This window comes from Pseudophryne corroboree, chromosome 2 (genome assembly GCF_028390025.1).
Source record: "Pseudophryne corroboree isolate aPseCor3 chromosome 2, aPseCor3.hap2, whole genome shotgun sequence".
NCBI classification, from domain to species: Eukaryota; Metazoa; Chordata; class Amphibia; order Anura; family Myobatrachidae; genus Pseudophryne; species Pseudophryne corroboree.
The window spans coordinates 927,640,879-927,665,196 of NC_086445.1; the positions used below are offsets into that span (position 1 = coordinate 927,640,879).

General features: G+C 43.9%; 1 pseudogene; it reads left to right on the forward strand.

Moving 5' to 3' along the window:
* The first annotated feature begins 16,399 nt into the window (after positions 1-16,399).
* Positions 16,400-16,518, forward strand: LOC135052661 (5S ribosomal RNA; annotated as a pseudogene).
* Positions 16,519-24,318: the final 7,800 nt, after the last annotated feature.

A 24,318-nucleotide genomic window follows, 5' to 3' on the forward strand; every position in this document is an offset into this window, starting at 1 on the left:
ACAGAACCAGTTCCAGTCCCACACTCAACTTCTCATAAAAAAAACCTAGCAAAAATAGAATATCCTGAAAGAAAATGTTTGTCAGCGGGAAAGAGAGAGAAGATAAATAGAACAAAACAACTCTTTTTCATAACAAATCAATTACAATGACTGGTCTTTCTGCAATCCTTTAGTACGCTCAGGTAGTGTTCAACAGTGCCGCCTCTCAGTCTTCACGGAACAGAGTCTCTGGTGATACTAGGTTCTCTTTGCCTTGCTCTTTGCACACACAGTTCACTTGGAACACACAGTTCACTTTGCTCTCCACCTTGCTCTTTGAACACACAGTTCACTTGGAACACACTGTTCACTTTGAACACACAGTTCACAAACTCGATGAATGTGAGCAATAAACTACTTTGTCACGAGTTCTCTCCGGGTCAGCGACCTTCTTGCAGTGGGACGAGTGGACCCAAATCTCTCTTTCGGCGACCTTTAGTGTTGTCAACAAAACTTGGTATGGTCCTTCCCACCTGTCTATTAGGCAACCTGAGCGTAAGAACAATCACACAGTCTCTTGGTTCACAATCAAGACAGTTAGCATTTGGCATACCAGCAATCAACAGTTTCAAGTTCTTTTGTCAAGTTCTCAAATGCTGGCTCATTTCAATAAAGTACTGTACTGTCACCTCACTGGTGTATTTCTGATCATTGTGCGGATCAATCATGACATGAGGTTGTCTTCCAAAAACAACAAAAAACCCCCCACAAATACCAAAACCAAAACAAATTTCGAAGAGGGTGATTCGTTAAGTGAAGATCTGGGAGTGGTTCCGAAGCTACATAATACTAGTGGCAGTATCTATGATCACAATAGTACAATTTCAAGCTTTGCTCCTACTTCTAGGGGTACCATTATCTACACACAAATTTCTGCGCAATTTTTCTTTGTGGTAAACACAGCAGCATCCGTGGCGGCAGGAAATGCCTCTACCCAGTTTGAGAAAACATCAGTGCACACCAATACATAACAATAATTCCTAAAGGGTGTTAACTGTACGAAGTCGATTTGTATTTCCTGAAAAGATCCGTCTGCAGGAGGGATATGGGATGGCTCTGTTGGTATTGCTTTACCAATATTCTTCCTCAAGCAAGTAAGACAGGTCGTTGCTCTCTTACCTGCATGAGAATAGAATCCTGGTGCACACCAGTAGACTCTCATCAGCCTGCACCTACCCTCTTTGCCTAGATGAGTCAGACCGTGTGCCACCTCAGCTAGACTTGGAAGGTATGCTCTGGGGGCTACTGGCTTACCGTGTCCACCTGCCCACAGTCCTGGGGACTCCTGGCCATACCCCTTTGACCTCCAGACTGCCTCTTCCTGCAGGGAACACAATTTTTTTTTCATTTTAATTTTCTATCGTGTGTTTGCAATGTAGAGTACCATGAGCATAACTCAAAAAAAAAAAAGAAAAAAGAAAAAAGAAACATCTCTAGAGGAGAGAAAGAAAAGAAACATCTCTAGAGGAGAGAAAGAAGGAGAAAATGAAAAAGAAAATGTCAGGTTTGCCATTCACCAACAGGCATATCAGTGTCTATACAAAATTTCCCTTCACCAGTATTCCCATTCTCCACCCTTTGTGCATGACAAGACACACTGCAGTAATACTGGTGTCATCGTGCTGTTGAGATATACTGGGTTTGGGCAGAACTCTGAAGGACCTAGGCATGTGGAGTTTGAACTGTACTTGGGTCCAGGTATTGTACCACCCTGTGTGAATGCAAAAGATGAAGAGGAAAACTGTAGAGAAACAGAATAGAGGTTGGTGACAGATGAGTTTGTAGAGGTGGAGAAGATTTTATAAAAATTTGACAACTGAATTGGGCACTATGGGGAAGTGATTCTCTACTTGCTCTATACTCCTTAAAAATTTTTTCTGTGTGTCTTATCTCTACTGGGACTATCCCAGCCATCAATCCAGTGTCCTGTCCATCCTATTCATAGGGAACCCGGTATCTGTGAGATAATTTCCTCTACCTGTGATGGACATGCATCTAGAACAGCAGAATGCGACATTAGTCTTCAAGTTTTGTCAAAGGGTAATGTTGCATTTATTTCGTTCTTCCCATTAGCCGAATCTGTGTTTTCTATATGGCTTATGATTCCTTACTATATGTCCCTTGGTCCCGTCTATGTGTTTAATAATGTGGCTTGTGTTTTCTGTCTAGGGGATCTATATTGACTATGTGTCCTACTACGCCTACAATCTCTGGCAAAATGCCCTTCCTTCCTACAAGTGTAACATATTATTGACAATTAGGGATCTGGGGTTTGGACTGATGGGTCTTTCCTGTATGTGCCAGTATACTTACCGTCCTCAACCTCTCCACCTGTTGTTCTCTGCACCTAACACTATTCTTGTGATGTTCAATAGCACACTATCTAAGATTAGCTACTGTGACCCCTTTCCAATTTTGCAAAGAAGTCTGCACCCTGACACTCAATGCCTTATTGAGCCCGTCCATTTGCACAGAGACAGCCATCTCCCATTTGCCGAATTAGTGTTTACCAGTGGTCTTATCCAGATGGAGAGTTTTCTATTTCTGCAAGAGACAAAAACAAAAAAAAAGTTTAACAAGCTTCTAGGTCATGTAAAGTATTTCATTCAATCCTTCTCATCCCGTATTAAGGGTCTGTACATGGTCCAACAAACATTTCCAAGCTCATCTTTACTAGGAGCATTACTAGGAATGAATACTTCTTATATGGTAACTGAAAGAAATACCCTGGGGTTACCTTGTCTCTGTCCGCTTTCCTACTGGCAAATACTAATGTGCGGACAGGTTTTTCTCCATTTCTGACGTTACTCTTGATTTTTTTGTTTTTGTTTTATTTTTGGGTTATGTACACGAATGATACCATACTTACCTGTTCCACTGGTCTCAGCCACTTCCCCCACAGGCTACTGCTCTTCTTTTACCGGTTGGATACTCCTCTGGGTGCATGAGAAATGGCTGAAAACGATCAGGTCACCTTCTCCTCCTAAATAAAACTTCAACATTCATTAGTACATATATAGGTTACAGTCATATTTTTCATATTTTTATTATTTTCTATAGTTTGTATGCTTGCCGTAACTGCTTCCACATCTACATAAGGCGGTGTACTTGCATTCTCTTTTTTTCTTCCTACTTATTTATTGTTGCTACAAGTTCAAACAGTTCTTATATTTCCATTCTTGTCTTATATGACTTTGGTTAAACATACCACCTGTAATACCTTAGGATCAAACTCACCAACCCCACTTGCTGTCACAGGTTTAAACAATTTGTATGTCTGACCCTTTGTTTTCGGGATTTTATCAGACATATTCTTATCGTAAAGTTCTGCAATACCTCTGGTTCAAAGCTGCCCACCCTAGGGAATGGTACACTATCTTTGTCAGTCATACGTACCCATTCAGACAAAAAGTCTTCCGTGTGTGATCCATATTTACCACACATAACAAACCTCGCTGACCCCTTGGGCTGCGGCTCTTCAACCTGAACCCTGGCTGCAAAACGTCCACCGCTTGTGCAATTGGATCCCATCGCTGACTTTTTCCTTTTTACGCAATCCCCAATGCACAATACGAATAGACGGTGAAAGTTCTTAGAGCGCTTTCACCCACTCCTTCTCCGCCGAGTACCACGACTCACTCCAATAGTGACCACCGCGAACCCAGTGAGTCCCTATCTGGTTTCTATTCACTGGAAGTGTTTAGGAGTGACTTACCTATTCCAGTGAATATACACCGCTGGAAATTTTCCTGAGAGAGACCAGCGAAAACTCCCTATACACTTATACACAAATCACGCTTGCGTATGCTCTACACAGCGCTAATGATACCGCGATTTTACGCAAAAGTTCGTAAAGTGGTATCAAGTTGCGCTGTATATATCGCACCCACAAACGCGCGGTCCAATCGCACAGCATATAGGTACTTGTTACCTATCTGCCGTACGACCACGGGTCAATGTACAAACTGTGACCCTCAGCCCGGAGCGTAATACAAAAACCTTTTTACTTCAATACTTCGCAATACTTATGCACTATCACACTCCTTTGCAAATCACCTCACAATTTGCGTATTAAACCTTATACTAACGTGAGTCAGCCACTTCACGCCACCAAGCCTCCTCTTACTTGATGTACCACACGATGGGATCCCGATTTCCCGGGGTTCAAATATCCACTCACTCCTACGTTCGCTCACTCAAATACACTTTGTTTTTCTGTACAGAAAATTTGGATTCATTCAGATAGGCAGCTTTACCCCAGAGGAAATACAGTTTTTAAACTAAATTTAGAGTAACCTGCTTTTGAAATCTGATAGTTATGTGCTATTGTATTAAATGTCTACTATCCCACCTTTGAACTAAACGACACTATTGTATAATTTGTAGAGATGAGCGCCGGAAATTTTTCGGGTTTTGTGTTTTGGTTTTGGGTTCGGTTCCGCGGCCGTGTTTTGGGTTCGACCGCGTTTTGGCAAAACCTAACCGAATTTTTTTTGTCGGATTCGGGTGTGTTTTGGATTCGGGTGTTTTTTTCCAAAAAACCTAAAAAACAGCTTAAATCATAGAATTTGGGGGTCATTTTGATCCCAAAGTATTATTAACCTCAAAAACCATCATTTCCACTCATTTTCAGTCTATTCTGAATACCTCACACCTCACAATATTATTTTTAGTCCTAAAATTTGCACCGAGGTCGCTGGATGACTAAGCTCAGCGACCCTAGTGGCCGACACAAACACCGGGCCCATCTAGGAGTGTCACTGCAGTGTCACGCAGGATGTCCCTTCCAAAAAACCCTCCCCAAACAGCACATGACGCAAAGAAAAAAAGAGGCGCAATGAGGTAGCTGTGTGAGTAAGATAAGCGACCCTAGTGGCCGACACAAACACCGGGCCCATCTAGGAGTGTCACTGCAGTGTCACGCAGGATGTCCCTTCCAAAAAACCCTCCCCAAACAGCACATGACGCAAAGAAAAAAAGAGGCGCAATGAGATAGCTGTGTGAGTAAGATAAGCGACCCTAGTGGCCGACACAAACACCGGGCCCATCTAGGAGTGGCACTGCAGTGTCACGCAGGATGGCCCTTCCAAAAAACCCTCCCCAAACAGCACATGACGCAAAGAAAAAAAGAGGCGCAATGAGGTAGCTGTGTGAGTAAGATAAGCGACCCTAGTGGCCGACACAAACACCGGGCCCATCTAGGAGTGTCACTGCAGTGTCACGCAGGATGTCCCTTCCAAAAAACCCTCCCCAAACAGCACATGACGCAAAGAAAAAAAGAGGCGCAATGAGGTAGCTGTGTGAGTAAGATAAGCGACCCTAGTGGCCGACACAAACACCGGGCCCATCTAGGAGTGGCACTGCAGTGTCACGCAGGATGGCCCTTCCAAAAAACCCTCCCCAAACAGCACATGACGCAAAGAAAAAAAGAGGCGCAATGAGGTAGCTGTGTGAGTAAGATAAGCGACCCTAGTGGCCGACACAAACACCGGGCCCATCTAGGAGTGTCACTGCAGTGTCACGCAGGATGTCCCTTCCAAAAAACCCTCCCCAAACAGCACATGACGCAAAGAAAAAAAGAGGCGCAATGAGGTAGCTGTGTGAGTAAGATAAGCGACCCTAGTGGCCGACACAAACACCGGGCCCATCTAGGAGTGGCACTGCAGTGTCACGCAGGATGGCCCTTCCAAAAAACCCTCCCCAAACAGCACATGACGCAAAGAAAAAAAGAGGCGCAATGAGGTAGCTGTGTGAGTAAGATAAGCGACCCTAGTGGCCGACACAAACACCGGGCCCATCTAGGAGTGTCACTGCAGTGTCACGCAGGATGTCCCTTCCAAAAAACCCTCCCCAAACAGCACATGACGCAAAGAAAAAAAGAGGCGCAATGAGGTAGCTGTGTGAGTAAGATAAGCGACCCTAGTGGCCAACACAAACACCGGGCCCATCTAGGAGTGGCACTGCAGTGTCACGCAGGATGGCCCTTCCAAAAAACCCTCCCCAAACAACACATGACGCAAAGAAAAATTAAAGAAAAAAGAGGTGCAAGATGGAATTGTCCTTGGGCCCTCCCACCCACCCTTATGTTGTATAAACAGGACATGCACACTTTAACCAACCCATCATTTCAGTGACAGGGTCTGCCACACGACTGTGACTGATATGACGGGTTGGTTTGGACCCCCACCAAAAAAGAAGCAATTAATCTCTCCTTGCACAAACTGGCTCTACAGAGGCAAGATGTCCACCTCATCATCATCCTCCGATATATCACCGTGTACATCCCGCTCCTCACAGATTATCAATTCGTCCCCACTGGAATCCACCATCTCAGCTCCCTGTGTACTTTGTGGAGGCAATTGCTGCTGGTCAATGTCTCCGCGGAGGAATTGATTATAATTCATTTTAATGAACATCATCTTCTCCACATTTTCTGGATGTAACCTCGTACGCCGATTGCTGACAAGGTGAGCGGCGGCACTAAACACTCTTTCGGAGTACACACTTGTGGGAGGGCAACTTAGGTAGAATAAAGCCAGTTTGTGCAAGGGCCTCCAAATTGCCTCTTTTTCCTGCCAGTATAAGTACGGACTGTGTGACGTGCCTACTTGGATGCGGTCACTCATATAATCCTCCACCATTTCAATGTTGAGAGAATCATATGCAGTGACAGTAGACGACATGTCCGTAATCGTTGTCAGGTCCTTCAGTCCGGACCAGATGTCAGCATCAGCAGTCGCTCCAGACTGCCCTGCATCACCGCCAGCGGGTGGGCTCGGAATTCTGAGCCTTTTCCTCGCACCCCCAGTTGCGGGAGAATGTGAAGGAGGAGATGTTGACAGGTCGCGTTCCGCTTGACTTGACAATTTTCTCACCAGCAGGTCTTTCAACCCCAGCAGACTTGTGTCTGCCGGAAAGAGAGATCCAAGGTAGGTTTTAAATCTAGGATCGAGCACGGTGGCCAAAATGTAGTGCTCTGATTTCAACAGATTGACCACCCGTGAATCCTTGTTAAGCGAATTAAGGGCTCCATCCACAAGTCCCACATGCCTAGCGGAATCGCTCCGTGTTAGCTCCTCCTTCAATGTCTCCAGCTTCTTCTGCAAAAGCCTGATGAGGGGAATGACCTGACTCAGGCTGGCAGTGTCTGAACTGACTTCACGTGTGGCAAGTTCAAAGGGCATCAGAACCTTGCACAACGTTGAAATCATTCTCCACTGCGCTTGATACAGGTGCATTCCACCTCCTATATCGTGCTCAATTGTATAGGCTTGAATGGCCTTTTGCTGCTCCTCCAACCTCTGAAGCATATAGAGGGTTGAATTCCACCTCGTTACCACTTCTTGCTTCAGATGATGGCAGGGCAGGTTCAGTAGTTTTTGGTGGTGCTCCAGTCTTCTGTACGTGGTGCCTGTACGCCGAAAGTGTCCCGCAATTCTTCTGGCCACCGACAGCATCTCTTGCACGCCCCTCTCGTTTTTTAAATAATTCTGCACCACCAAATTCAAGGTATGTGCAAAACATGGGACGTGCTGGAATTTGCCCATATTTAATGCACACACAATATTGCTGGCGTTGTCCGATGCCACAAATCCACAGGAGAGTCCAATTGGGGTAAGCCATTCCGCGATGATCTTCCTCAGTTGCCGTAAGAGGTTTTTAGCTGTGTGCGTATTCTGGAAAGCGGTGATACAAAGCGTAGCCTGCCTAGGAAAGAGTTGGCGTTTGCGAGATGCTGCTACTGGTGCCGCCGCTGCTGTTCTTGCGGCGGGAGTCCATACATCTACCCAGTGGGCTGTCACAGTCATATAGTCCTGACCCTGCCCTGCTCCACTTGTCCACATGTCCGTGGTTAAGTGGACATTGGGTACAGCTGCATTTTTTAGGACACTGGTGACTCTTTTTCTGAGGTCTGTGTACATTTTCGGTATCGCCTGCCTAGAGAAATGGAACATAGATGGTATTTGGTACCGGGGACACAGTACCTCCAACAAGTCTCTAGTTGGCTCTGCAGTAATGATGGATACCGGAACCACGTTTCTCACCACCCAGGATGCCAAGGCCTCAGTTATCCGCTTTGCAGTAGGATGACTGCTGTGATATTTCATCTTCCTCGCAAAGGACTGTTGAACAGTCAATTGCTTACTGGAAGTAGTACAAGTGGGCTTACGACTTCCCCTCTGGGATGACCATCGACTCCCAGCAGCAACAACAGCAGCGCCAGCAGCAGTAGGCGTTACACGCAAGGATGCATCGGAGGAATCCCAGGCAGGAGAGGACTCGTCAGAATTGCCAGTGACATGGCCTGCAGGACTATTGGCATTCCTGGGGAAGGAGGAAATTGACACTGAGGGAGTTGGTGGGGTGGTTTGCGTGAGCTTGGTTACAAGAGGAAGGGATTTACTGGTCAGTGGACTGCTTCCGCTGTCGCCCAAAGTTTTTGAACTTGTCACTGACTTATTATGAATGCGCTGCAGGTGACGTATAAGGGAGGATGTTCCGAGGTGGTTAACGTCCTTACCCCTACTTATTACAGCTTGACAAAGGCAACACACGGCTTGACACCTGTTGTCCGCATTTCTGTTGAAATACTTCCACACCGAAGAGCTGATTTTTTTGGTATTTTCACCAGGCATGTCAGTGGCCATATTCCTCCCACGGACAACAGGTGTCTCCCCGGGTGCCTGACTTAAACAAACCACCTCACCATCAGAATCCTCCTGGTCAATTTCCTCCCCAGCGCCAGCAACACCCATATCCTCCTCATCCTGGTGTACTTCAACACTGACATCTTCAATCTGACTATCAGGAACTGGACTGCGGGTGCTCCTTCCAGCACTTGCAGGGGGCGTGCAAATGGTGGAAGGCGCATGCTCTTCACGTCCAGTGTTGGGAAGGTCAGGCATCGCAACCGACACAATTGGACTCTCCTTGTGGATTTGGGATTTCGAAGAGTGCACAGTTCTTTGCAGTGCTTTTGCCAGCTTGAGTCTTTTCAGTTTTCTAGCGAGAGGCTGAGTGCTTCCATCCTCATGTGAAGCTGAACCACTAGCCATGAACATAGGCCAGGGCCTCAGCCGTTCCTTGCCACTCCGTGTGGTAAATGGCATATTGGCAAGTTTACGCTTCTCCTCCGACAATTTTATTTTAGGTTTTGGAGTCCTTTTTTTACTGATATTTGGTGTTTTGGATTTGACATGCTCTGTACTATGACATTGGGCATCGGCCTTGGCAGACGACGTTGCTGGCATTTCATCGTCTCGGCCATGACTAGTGGCAGCAGCTTCAGCACGAGGTGGAAGTGGATCTTGATCTTTCCCTAATTTTGGAACCTCAACATTTTTGTTCTCCATATTTTAATAGGCACAACTAAAAGGCACCTCAGGTAAACAATGGAGATGGATACTAGTATACAATTATGGATGGACTGCCGAGTGCCGACACAGAGGTAGCTACAGCCGTGGACTACCACACTGTACTGTGTCTGCTGCTAATACAGACTGGATGATAATGAGATGTAGTATGTATAAAGAAGAAAAAAAAAAAAACCACGGGTAGGTGGTATACAATTATGGATGGACTGCCGAGTGCCGACACAGAGGTAGCTACAGCCGTGAACTACCGTACTGTGTCTGCTGCTAATATAGACTGGTTGATAATGAGATGTAGTATGTATAAAGAAGAAAGAAAAAGAAAAACCACGGGTAGGTGGTATACAATTATGGATGGACTGCCGAGTGCCGACACAGAGGTAGCTACAGCCGTGGACTACCGTACTGTACTGTGTCTGCTGCTAATATAGACTGGATGATAATGAGATGTAGTATGTATAAAGAAGAAAGAAAAAAAAACCACGGGTAGGTGGTATACAATTATGGATGGACTGCCGAGTGCCGACACAGAGGTAGCTACAGCCGTGGACTACCGTACTGTACTGTGTCTGCTGCTAATATAGACTGGATGATAATGAGATGTAGTATGTATAAAGAAGAAAGAAAAAAAAACCACGGGTAGGTGGTATACAATTATGGATGGACTGCCGAGTGCCGACACAGAGGTAGCTACAGCCGTGAACTACCGTACTGTGTCTGCTGCTAATATAGACTGGTTGATAATGAGATGTAGTATGTATAAAGAAGAAAAAAAAAAAACCACGGGTAGGTGGTATACAATTATGGATGGACTGCCGAGTGCCGACACAGAGGTAGCTACAGCCGTGGACTACCGTACTGTACTGTGTCTGCTGCTAATATAGACTGGATGATAATGAGATGTAGTATGTATAAAGAAGAAAGAAAAAAAAACCACGGGTAGGTGGTATACAATTATGGATGGACTGCCGAGTGCCGACACAGAGGTAGCTACAGCCGTGGACTACCGTACTGTGTCTGCTGCTAATATAGACTGGTTGATAATGAGATGTAGTATGTATAAAGAAGAAAGAAAAAAAACCACGGGTAGGTGGTATACAATTATGGATGGACTGCCGAGTGCCGACACAGAGATAGCTACAGCCGTGGACTACCGTACTGTACTGTGTCTGCTGCTAATATAGACTGGATGATAATGAGATGTAGTATGTATAAAGAAGAAAGAAAAAAAAACCACGGGTAGGTGGTATACAATTATGGATGGACTGCCGAGTGCCGACACAGAGGTAGCTACAGCCGTGGACTACCGTACTGTACTGTGTCTGCTGCTAATATAGACTGTATGATAATGAGATGTAGTATGTATAAAGAAGAAAGAAAAAAAAACCACGGGTAGGTGGTATACAATTATGGATGGACTGCCGAGTGCCGACACAGAGGTAGCTACAGCCGTGGACTACCGTACTGTACTGTGTCTGCTGCTAATATAGACTGGATGATAATGAGATGTAGTATGTATAAAGAAGAAAGAAAAAAAAAAACACTGGTAGGTGGTATACAATTATGGATGGACTGCCGAGTACCGACACAGAGGTAGCTACAGCCATGAACTACCGTACTGTGTCTGCTGCTAGTATAGACTGGATGATAAATAATGATATTAAAAATATATATATATCACTACTGCAGCCGGACAGGTATATATTATATAATGAGGGACCTGCTGGACACTGTCTGTCAGCAGAATGAGTTTTTTAATTTTTATAGAATAAAAAAACACCACACAAGTCACACGACGAGTGTACTTTTTCAGGCAGACAATCACAATATACTATACTGGTGGTCAGTGTGGTCAGGTCACTGGTCACAGTGGTCAGTGGTCAGTCACACTGGCAGTGGCACTCTGGCAGCAAAAGTGTGCACTGTTTAATATGTACTCCTGGCTCCTGCTATAACCTATAACTGCTCCCCAGTCTCCCCCACAATTAAGCTGTGTGAGCACAGTCAGATATTATACATAGATGATGCAGCACACTGGGCTGAGCACAGATATGGTATGTGAGTGTGACTGAGTCACTGTGTATCGTTTTTTTCAGGCAGAGAACAAGAACAGAACGGATTATTAAATAATAATAAATTATAAAACTGCACTGGTGGGTCAGGTCACTGGTCATCAGTCACTAGTATAACTCCTCCTAAGCTCCAGTAAGTAAATGAAGTGTCTCACTCTCACTCTCCTATCTATTTTAATTTCTAAACGGAGAGGACGCCAGCCACGTCCTCTCCCTATCAATCTCAATGCACGTGTGAAAATGGCCGCGACGCGCGGCTCCTTATATAGAATCCGAGTCTCGCGATAGAATCCGAGCCTCGCGAGAATCCGACAGCGTGATGATGACGTTCGGGCGCGCTCGGGTTAACCGAGCAAGGCGGGAAGATCCGAGTCGCTCGGACCCGTGTAAAAAAACATGAAGTTCGGGCGGGTTCGGATTCAGAGAAACCGAACCCGCTCATCTCTAATAATTTGTACTCAGCGCCCACATTCTTACGCACTTTGCGCAAACACGCGACCGTGCGTGTTTCTTACGCTGCGTGCGCAGTCCTTTACTTTGTCCGAGACACGTGTACAAAACCCTGTGTCTGCAATAAAACAAATCACACAGCTCTAAGTATAAATGTGAACAATACTAATTACTATTGCCCACTAGACACAACTTGTTCTGTAATAAACTTTTATGCAGACCTGCGTTTGTGTCTTTACGCTTACTTCCTTAAAATACTGTTATTTCAGTTTTAACTATATAGCAACAAATGTATCCTATTTCACACAGATCTATAATGAATCTAGCAATAATCAATAATTTAAATAATATGATTCAGATTGGATAGCTATCTTGCAGAACATACACTGATATAAACACACACATAATTATAATAATAATATATATAATATACCATTCACTGGTCTCCTATGAGACACCTTACCCATTCAGTGCTTCTAATTTGCATATCAGAGGTTCATATGCCTGTTCAAGAGGGTAGTGGGACAGGTTAATTAACATTTCAATGGCTATCCTAAACTAGCAAGCAGATTTAACTAAATCCTGGAGGGAAAAGAAAGAAACTTTGTTTATATCTGTGTGTAATTCTTACATCAAGTATTCATCTATTAACTCTCACTAGGCCCAGCTGAAACTATTTGTAATTGACTATGGCATGGGTTAAATAAATGCATTGGTAACTCATAAATGGTGTTTGATGTGACCAAGGAAAGCTGATTATTCTGAACAGTGAAAATCAGCCCTTTAGAAAATGACCTTCCCAATATGGCCGCTGCTCCTCCCCCTTCCACATCCATGAGGGTTACACAAAATGGTGGACAGGCCATGTGGTTAGTCCAAAATGGAGGACAGACCATGCGGCTTCCTTTGTCACAAAGAAATCACACACCATACAAGCACCAGAAGTTATTTTAGGCCTGAGTAAAAAAAAAACTATATCAAGGCTATGCAGCAACTTTTAAACCTACTTAACAGATAAACAATCCAAGCTGAATCAAACACAATATGACTTATTTGAACCTTGTTTTGCAACAATAAATATACATTTTAGCATCTTAAATATTTTGAGAAACACATTGTCCCTTGAATTTCATATCAGCGTCTTACTAATAACACAACAATACACATGGATATGATTTTCTCAGCTTTTAGGATGCGTCCATCACAAGCTGATCGACCACAGCGTCGCGTTCATAATGTACAGTGCATCATTAAGAACGTGATATCCCGGACGAGCCCCCATCTAAGAATGCCAAATTGATTTCTCACAAATATTTAAAATGCTCTAATATATATTGTAAATGCCTGCATCTCTTATTACCATATCCCATGAATGTGCGCTATACATCGCAAAACACTGCATCCCATAAGAGAAAACAATGCACCCACACATTATCTGAGTTCCAAAGCTCATTGATGTATATGGATTCAATATATATTACAAAGTACAGTATACCTATAGTTGCATGATTACAACTCACACAGTAAGCAGTTAATACATAAAGTTACATACAGTTACATGCCATTACATACAGTTTCAGTTACAGGCCAGCGATACAATTACCATTCCCTCCAATGCATCTTATGTCTCTCTCTCTCAGTAAGTAAATACAGGAACTGATCTGCCAGCAAGTCCATCATCGTCTCAGACCTTACAGCCACTAACTTCCTGTGTGATCAATGTGTTATCTAGTTTCTGTGGGAGGGGTTCACGATGAGTCACCAGTCCCTTTGTATATGCTGAACAGGTTCAGCCTTGGGGACGTCCAAAGGGGCTGGCCTGAGTTTCCTGTTCATTACCTGTTCTAATAAGAGTGATTTTTTTTTTAGCTTTCATACATGTAATCATAATTATCCGCTGCAATGTCCCACAACTTCACAACAAGCATCAAATGAATCTACACATAAATCTGGTTGCTTCAATAGTAAACATGGCCGGTCTATCTGGTTTCGTTCAAATAATACACATACATGACACCACTTCATTATATACAATTCTAAATCATCATGATGTCTGGCGCTTGATACCACCACAATTATGTACTGCATAAAATAAGTGTTGAATCCATCTCCGTGGCATGTCCTTGTAAATGCGGGTGTTACCATGTGTTGCTGTGCTCACTGCGCGTATTTGCAAGTATAGCGACTCATAATGTGTGTAGTTTGTATGTTCTCTTTATGTAATATTTTTTTTTACTTCAACAGCATGTATAGTAAGTCTGAAGGTAGTATCACATGAGACAAACGGCCTAATTCAGATCTGATAGCGGCAGCAAATTTGTTAGCTAATGAGCAAAACCATGTGCACTGCAGGTGTAGCATAGTTGCCTAGTCTCCCTCATTTTGCAGGAGACTCCCTGAAATAGTAGCAATCTCCCTCACTCCCTGAATAGACCAACAATCTCCCTGATTGTACCTTATCCCGATCATGTAGATGTTACATTCTTGGGGAAAAAAAGAAATCAAAAGATATACAGGTTGAGTCTCCCTTATCCAAAATGCTTGGGACCAGAGATATTTTGGATATGGGATTTTTCCGTATTTTGGAATAATTGCATATCATAATGAGATATCATGGTGATGGGACCTAAATCTAAGCACAGAATGCATTTATGTTTCATATACACCTTATACACACAGCCTGAAGGTCATTTTAGCCAATATTTTTTTATAACTTTGTGCATTAAACAAAGTATGTGTACATTCACACAATTCATTTATGTTTCATATACACCTTATACACACAGCCTGAAGGTCATGTAATACAATATTTTTAATAACTTTGTGTATTAAACAAAGTTTGTGTACATTGAGCCATCAAAAAACAAAGGTTTCACTATCTCACTCTCACTCAAAAAAGTCAGTATTTCGGAATATTCCGTATTTCGGAATATTTGGATATGGGATACTCAACCTGTATATACATTCAAATGAGATCATCAGTGCCATTTCCCTGCACTGGGTATAAGGCACAATGATCCCTATGGCTACATGCATTTTAAATAAGGTTTCTCGTGGCCACTTACAGTATATGGAACCTATGACTAGACAGGGGGCGATCGGGCACCTGTCAAATTAATACAGTATTGATACGAGAGAACCAAAAACGGACAAATAGATACTCCAAAATTGGAAAGAAAAGAAAAAAACACCTGTTTTTAACTTAGATAGATAACGTTGTCCTTAGTGGTGGTGCGCCCAGAGCCAGAGAGTACATGTACTGGAAAAAGGGAGAGAGAGAAGGCTCTTGTGTGGGCGCACTCTTCAGAAAATGAGGAAAATTCCTATGACATGTGAAAGGAAATAATTAAAACATGGTTTTTAATGTTAACGTTTAAAACGAAAATACCCATATAGTTGATCCATATGAAATAAAGATGATTTGAAATTCACTTCCGGGTGAACAAGCCCGCCAGGGCGAAACGCGTCTTCCACGGAGGGGACCACACATGGAGTAAACTCTTGGCTCCTGCATTCGGTACCTGAAGATGCCCTGACTTGCCCACTTTGATCTCTACAATCCTGGTGATCGTAAGCCCACTACTGTCTTGTGCACAATACACACAGACAGTAACATTATATGTGTGTTTTGACAATATGTTGTATTGCAGCACATATTCTACCAGACTTGTGTAGTACACATACAGATTGCTGCTATAAACTCTATTTTCCAAACAGCAGCTGTACACACATATATAATAACTTTTTCATATTTGTTAAATATCTCATACTGTTTGCCTGATTCTACATCAGCAGAGACCAGTATATTGTTATAGAATTTTGTTCATTCACTGTTAATTTCAGTGCCTTCTCTGTTACTGACAATACCACTGTCTTCCTGGCTTAATCTGTGGGATTCATTATACTTGATTTTTCAAACCTAAATGAATCTCCACACTCAGTTCAGGAATGTATCATGATTAGTAATGAGATTTTACAAATTGATGCTTAAATACCATGATTGCATTGTCTACCCAGTCTGAATAACATGCCAAGGATTCAAATAATAGAAAGCAATTCTTTCTTTTTCTTCTTCTTTTCCTCATGGGCTAATGCCAGTATTTACTGTTCATGGCTAAATCTCTCTGGTGACACAGACAATTAATGTATTATCCATCAGATTTTTAACCCAATCTCTGATTGTTTTTTTGTGCTGTCTTTTTGTCAGACAATTTAAACAAACTCACAGATATTGTATCTCTTGCCCATGCTTTACTATTCTTCCGTGGACTCTCATCTATGATCCACGGAGCTCAATACCACAGATGTGGGATTTGATGAGCCGTGCCTAACGTAGAAAGCAGATCCACATAATTTACTTTACTCATTCATCTCTCTTCTTCGCCTTCTAAACTGTCTCCACACTCTTCTTTCCTTCTCTTATTTCATATATAGGTGCACTCTCATTGGTGTACTATCATATAAATTCTCTACTATCATACCACGCTGCCAATGCCCGATCTCGTCCGATCTTGGAAGCCAAACAGCGTTGGGCCGGGTTAGTACCGGGAGAGGAGACTTCCTGCGAATACCTGGTGTTGTAGAGCAGGGATCATTTCCCTTTCTATGTGAGTTGCGACGCCAACAGCAGTATCACCACTAACTCTTACTTCCATTATATTCTGTCTTATTTGAGGCTTACGACCAAATATTGTGGCTCACGTTATAAAGTCAGGTCTTTTTGAATGCAGGTGACCACTAATTTCTGAATCTAAGTAGCCCTTTTGGGACGTACTTATCATATAATTCTTTATGACCACTCCTCGGTCCCATTAATATAGATATTCTGTACTGGTCAGGGGAAATGGGGGTAAGACGATGAAATGTCTACAACCATTCCAATCACACTTTGTGATTAAACAGACCAGAACATTTTAAAATTTCAATCATCTTTATTTCATATGGATCAACTATATGGGTATTTTCGTTTTAAACGTTAACATTAAAAACCATGTTTTAATTATTTCCTTTCACATGTCATAGGAATTTTCCTCATTTTCTAAAGAGTGCGCCCACAAAAGAGCCTTCTCTCTCTCCCTTTTTCCAGTATATGGAACCTGTTGTAAAACACAATACACCAATATCAGTGTATTTTCTTCAACAAGTAGATCTTAATAACTTTGGGGCTCATTTACATTTGGATGTAAGTCATTTTTATGACACGCCTCTAAGATGTAGCAGTACTCGTCCGCAATGATAGGTGTTACTTTCACATCTCCCTGAAATGCGTTTTCAATAGTAGTCAAGTATGAGGTGTAGCAGATATAACATATGCAGAGAGAGTTAGATTTGGGTGGGTTATATTGTTTCTGTGCAGGGTAAATACTGGCTGCTTTATTTTTACACTGCAATTTAGATTTCAGTTTGAACACCCCCCACCCAAATGTAACTCTCTCTGCACATGTTATATCTGGCCCCTCCCCCCCCCCCCTCCTGCAGTGCACATGGTTTTGCCCATTTGCTAAGAAAATTGCTGCTGCGATCAGATCTGAATTAGGCCTAAAGTGAACATCACATGATTGTTTCACAGCCTCTCACATAAAGCCCTCTTCAGGTATACTAGTTCCTAATGGCTGATATTGGTAAATAGTCGAATCAACATTTTACTGATAGTGGTGGATCCAAGCCTGACATCACTCATTTAAAAAAAATATATATTTTCACCATACTTGCCTACCTGACCCTCTCCATGAGGGAGAAAATGCTCTGTTCCTGGACTTTCCTGGTGGTAATGTATGATTGCCATCACCTGTGGTGAAACACCTTTCTTATCAATTAACTAGCTCACCACAGGTGATGGCAATCATACATTACCAGGAAAGTCCAGGAACAGAGCATTTTCTCCCTCATGGAGAGGGTCAGGTAGGCAAATATGCTTTAAATTATTGTGACACCTCCAGTCTGGTTATTGACCAACAAATGTTTCCTTATGACTTACTGGTTGGGAAACAACAGCTAGATTCTCAGTGACACTTTAACCCTATACAATACAATGCATGGAGAGATCACTGTGACTACAAGAACTCAGAACTACAGTGAACTGTCAACACAGACACCTTTATATATTCTAATGGGATCCTAACCCCCCCCCCCCCCCTGCGTCAGAACGTCAGTGCGTCCCGATCTAAGGACGTTTAGGATGCCGGCTGTCGGTAAAGTGGCACCAGCATCCCGATCAGCGTCTGTATCCTGACGCCGGTATTGCGTTCTCCCTCGGGATTCTGGCGTCGGTATATTGACCGCCAGGATCCCGTATGTCAGTAAAATAATTGCTTTCCATTCTAACTTCCTTATTCATATACACTAGACCAGTGGTTCTCAAACTCGGTCCTCAGGACCCCACACAGTGCATGTTTTGCAGGTAACCCAGCAAGTGCACAGGTGTATTAATTACTCACTGACACATTTTAAAAGGTCCACAGGTGGTGCTAATGACTTCCTTGTGATTCTGTGAGGAGACCTGCAAAACATGCACTGTGTGGGGTCCTGAGGACCGAGTTTGAGAACCTGTGCACTAGACTTTCGACAGTCTGCAACAGGGCTATTTCACAGTTAGAAACCTTGCCTAATTACTGATATCTGCCAGTAAATTTACTGACAGTTGGGAAGCCTAGCACACACAAAACGTGCACGTGATACAGTTACACACTTCCAAAAGAAAATTAGAATACATGTTATTTTTGGGATTATTTGTCTAGCAGAAGGATATTGCATAATACTGTACAGTAGTGGTTTATAAAGGATGACACACACAGTTTATAGCTGTATATATTTCAGACAGAGCTTACAAACAGGAGTGCTTACAATTTTGTGGTCATGTGTGAAAGGAATAAGTCAGCATCGGGCACAGGCAACCAAACATGGCAGCTGCAGAGAGCGGGAGAGGTTTTTGTGATGTGGGTTAGGGCTTGTTGCCCACCACTGTTACAGACAACAAACACATGGGCACTTTCCAGTGGAGTTACATAGCACAGCATCCAGCCACTGCTGTCCCAGCTTCTCCCATACATTGTGGGGGTCATTCCGAGTTGTTCGCTCGTTATTTTTTTCTCGCAACGGAGCGATTAGTCGCTCATGCGCAATGTCCGCAGTGCGACTGCGCCAAGTAAATTTGCTATGCAGTTAGGAATTTTACTCACGGCATTACGAGGTTTTTTTCTTCGTTCTGGTGATCGTAATGTGATTGACAGGAAGTGGGTGTTTCTGGGCGGAAACTGGCCGTTTTATGGGTGTGTGTGAGAAAACGCTACCGTTTCTAGGAAAAACGCGGGAGTGGCTGGAGAAACGGAGGAGTGTCTGGGCGAACGCTGGGTGTGTTTGTGACGTCAAACCAGGAATGACAAGCACTGAACTGATCGCACTTGCAGAGTAAGTCTCGAGCTACTCAGAAACTGCACAGAGAAGTCTTTTCGCAATATTGCGAATCTTTCGTTCGCAATTTTGATAAGCTAAGATTCACTCCCAGTAGGCGGCGGCTTAGCGTGTGCAAAGCTGCTAAAAGCAGCTTGCGAGCGAACAACTCGGAATGACCCCCAGTGTTCTTGTGAGCATAATGATACATTTCCATTTAAACAGAGATAAACCTAGAAAAAATAATATGGGAGGTGGGGTTATCTTTTCTTATTGGCCTTATGTGAAAATAACTCATCTTTCCTGGTAATATACTGTTGAATTTTTGTGTAGATTTGTTCTACAGTCCTTGTAGTCAATTTAAACAGTGATTTTGGTTAAATTGATGCTTTTCATATAAGTGTTTTGGATGGTTGCAAACCATAGGTGTGCGCAGGGGGGATTCCTGGTGCGCACAGGCACCCCCTAATGTCTGGCATCCCGACCTCACATGCCTGATGCAGCGATCGCTGAGCAGGTTGATTACTGTCCCCTCTGCGCTGCACCCTGTCAGGACTGCATTACTGACCGGACGCCTGGGTTAATCAAGGGTGCCACTGCCACTGGCTTTCAAACTCCCAGCTCCACCTCCATGTACAAAAACAGTGTGATGTGACATGATGACGTCATGCTGCTCGCACGCCCACCCGTCACACGCCCACCTCTCTCCTTCTATGCTATGCCAACGCCAGCCACTGATGAGGATCAGCATGCAGCCAGCGTTCCTCTTAGGAAAACAAATTCAATACTGGCAGGCGGTTGGCAGCAGCATTGACATGTCACTCGTTTTTCCAGCAGCAGCAGTACTAGTCTGCAACTGTCAGTGTCAGTGAGTGACTGACTTGTAAGTAAGCTGCTGCAGCTTGCAGGGGAAAGAGAGGGGGAGCCAGACCAGGCTATGGAGGAGCAGTGGAATTGCAGTGAGTGCCATCAGGGGTGTTTGTTTGGTGCACACCACAACATCTGACAATGTAGCTGCATTATTAGGATTGGTACAAGGGTGGATATTTATATTGTGTTGACCATCAATAGCTGGTGCTAGAAATACCCAAAAGGCGGTGCTAGACACACCCCTCCGACGGTGCACCCCCTAATAAAATGTGCTGTGCACGCCTATGTTGCAAACGCTATATTTATTATAGCAAAATGGCTACCAAAGCGCCACATTCGAACCCGACACACTGCAAAATCACCACACAAAAGGGCCAATTGCCAGGGCCTTCAAGGGGGGACCTGACTTGACAGCGGCGTGAATTTGGTGCTAGGCTGCTATCTGATTACAGTTGGAGCACCGGCAGGCAGTCATGTGAGTGGCACCCAATCAGGAGATGCTGTAGCAATGGCGTCTGATTGGCTGCTAGTCTGCGAGCTCCTATTGGTTCACATAGGGACTGAGATACTGCTGGAGGGACACATGGTGGTGGGGGGGGGGCAAAATGTGACATAATGTGTAAGGGGCATTACTGTGTGGCATAATGTTACAAGGGACAGTTCTATATGTTACTCATAATGAGTTAGGAGCACTGGTTGTGTATGAAATACCGTCTGTCGGGATGCCGGTGGTCAGGAGACCGGCAGCAGCATCCCAACAGTCGAAATCCCGACAGTGTACGGTAAGTGATCTACTCCCCCCCCCACTGGTGGTGCCTAGACCCTAAACCCCCTTCCCACACCCTAAACTAACCGGTCCCCCCCCATCCCCGCGGCATAGCACTATAACCCTAAATTTAGCCCCTCCATCCTCGGCATAGTATTTACCTGCCCCATTATCTCTACGATTGGGATTCTGGTGTCGGTGTCCTGTCCCCTTTCGGATTCCGATGTTGGCACTGTGTCAGGATTCCGCCATCGGTATCTGATGCGCCAAGATCCCGCCCATCGGGATTGTAACCGCATCCCAAGGGGAACTACTATTGTGTGGCATAATGTGTTATAAGGGGCAGGGGCACTACTGCTGCGCAGTGAGGTGTGGTGATGTCAGTGGCTGGGGAGGCACTGGCTAGTATCCGAGCCAGATTTACACACATATATATATGATTTGTTGGTGAGTTTTGATAAGAAACATTAATAGAATAATACAGAGATGATATTTTAAGCTCTAAATATAATTTTTTTGTATTATTTTAATTGTTTTAATAGTGAAAATTCTGGAGTATACTGTAGTATGACAGGTGCGGCTCCCATTTCTACCCTGACTGCACGTCACTGCTACTACATGGCATAATTTGTAAAGGGCATTACTGTATGGCTTAATATGTAAGGGGCATTACTGTGTGGCATAATGTGTAAGGGGCATTACTGTGTGGCCTAATGTATAAGGGGCACTACAACTGCATAGCATAATGTGCTGTAAGGGCCACTGCTACTGTGTGGCATAATGTGAATGGACTCTGTGTGGCATATTGTGAATTGGCTCTGTGTCTCATAATCTGAATGGGTTCTACTGTGTGGTGTAAATGTTAATGGGCACAACTGTATGTGGTAACATGAATAAGGGGCACTACTGTGTGGAATAATTTGGGGTACTATTGTGTGGTCACGCCCCTTCCCAGTGAGACCACACGCCCTGTTTAAATTCTCTTTATCTAGGCAGGGCACAAAAATGTGTAGTTACGGATCTGCTTTGTTTTACACAGGTACCTTCCCTTTTCTTTGTGTGTGATCTACACCAATGAAGTACCAGCTTTACCTAACAGAACCAACCATATACCAAATATCTGACTATGGCACATGTTTAAATTCCCTGCAGGATGAGCTATGCTGTGTATGTTTTAATACAGAGAATGATGTACACTTGTATGTTGGTATAATATTAATAACATTTGTAAGAGGATAGACTAAGAAGTAGGAGGAATCAGGAATAGTAAGGGGAGGAGTCTATGCCAGGAACCAGATGCTGTGTGCTTAAAATTTCAGGGCCTATTTTTTAGTCCCAGTCAGGCCCTGTCTGGAAGAGTACGTGTCCTATTTCGGCAGTCCCTCCGTCATACATTTGGTTGATACTTAATATTTGTACTGTGTATTCTTGTAATATGCTGCAAATGTCTAAGAATAAATGGGCCGCTTGGAAAGCAAAGTCACTTTCCTCAAATCCACCCAAAAAACTCTGCTTGATAAATTTACCCCCCTATGTCAGGTGGCTGATTTGGATTGAGAAATAGTTGCCCTTTATTAGCAGTAATATCAGTCCTGGGCCAGCGCTGTGTAGTAAGCATTGGAAGAGGGCGCTGGGTTGGAGGGGGCGCCTCCCCCATTCTGCTGGCAGCTGGCTCTCCACTGTTGCTGCCATACCACTCCTGTCATACTGCCTTACTGGCAGGCTGAGGCAGCACAGTAGCATCATTGATCCCCCGGGGTCCCCTCCCCTAAATTGTGCTCACTGACCACCAACCTCCTCCGCTCTGTCACAGCCTCATCTCCTTAAAGGTGCCCATACACTTATGCAACTTCTCTGAGGGAGAAGTCACATAAGATTTCCCTTGGCAGCTTCCCGAGCGGCAGGATCGCATACGATACATCATATGCGGACCTTTTCCATATGATGTATCGTATGTGATCCCAGCCTGCGGGATCCGAGATATCTTCAGTGCAGTACTTCCAATCTAGGGGCTCCGATCCAATGCTCACGTGACCCCGCATCAGGTCGGATCAGAAGTAAAGCACATGCAATTTGCCCGTTTTCATCTGATTTATCGGCCTGAAACTTCGGCATTGGATGAAATCGCCCAAAAGTAGTTGTGTATGGGCACCTTTACTGACTCCTTTCCTTTGAGTTATTGGTTATTCTTCTTACAGAATATGCCACTTTATATCACAAACTTTTAGGATTAGAGAGAGTATATAATTTTTTTTAATATATTTTTTTGTTTATAATACTTGCTATATGCTAATCAGCATTCATTAAATGCTGTATGTCAACCACGCAGGCAGATAGTGCAGACGTTACATCACTTACAATCATAATGGCTTATATGAAAAATTATTTGCATATATACAAATCATTTTGCCTATAATGTATTATGATTGCAAACGTAGGGCCTAATTCAGACCTGATCGCTAGGAAGCGATTTTTGCACTGCTGCAAACAGATAGTCGCAACCTACAGGGGGAGTGTATTTTAGCTGTGCAAGTGTGAGAACGCCTGTGTAGCAGAGCTGTATAACCAGATCTTGTGCAATCTCTGCACAGCCCAGGACTTACTCAGCCGCTGCGATCACATCAGCCTGTCCGGGACCGGATGTGACATCAGGAACCCTCCCTGCAAATGCATGGACACGCCTGCATTTATCCAGACACACCCTGAAAATGGTCAGTTGACACCCACAAATGCCTTCTTCCTGTCAATCTCCCTGCGATCGCCCGTGCGAACGGATCCGTCACACAAACCCATCGATTAGCGGCGATCCACTTTGTACCCGTGCGAAGCACCTGTGCATTGTGGTATATATGCATATGCAGTTTAGACATAATCGTCCGCTGTGCGAAAACGCATAGCAGCGATCAGGTCTGAATTATCCCCATAGTGAAAGATGCTCAATTAATCTGGCAGCACTTTTCAGGTGCATAAAAGGGAGTGGGTCACAGCAAACAGAAAACAAAAAGGGAGGGGAGCGGATTTCCCCCCAGGTGTCCCCCTGCACTGTAAATAGTACTTGCAACAATACTTGGAAACTATATGGTAATAGAAATTCAGAGATATTTGTTGCAGCATTTACATTATGATTGTAAATGATGTAATGTTTGCACTATCTGCCTGCCAGTTATCATACAGGGGCATCTTCCCTCTTCTGCCTCAACAGCCAGTTTTCTGTCTCTCCAGCCAGCATCCCTTCTGTCTCTCCAGCCAGCATCATTTCTGTCTCTCCAACCAGCATCCTTTCTGTCTCTCCAGCCAGCATCCTTTCTGTCTCTCCAGCCAGCATCCCTTCTGTCTCTCCAGCCAGCATCCTTTCTGTCTC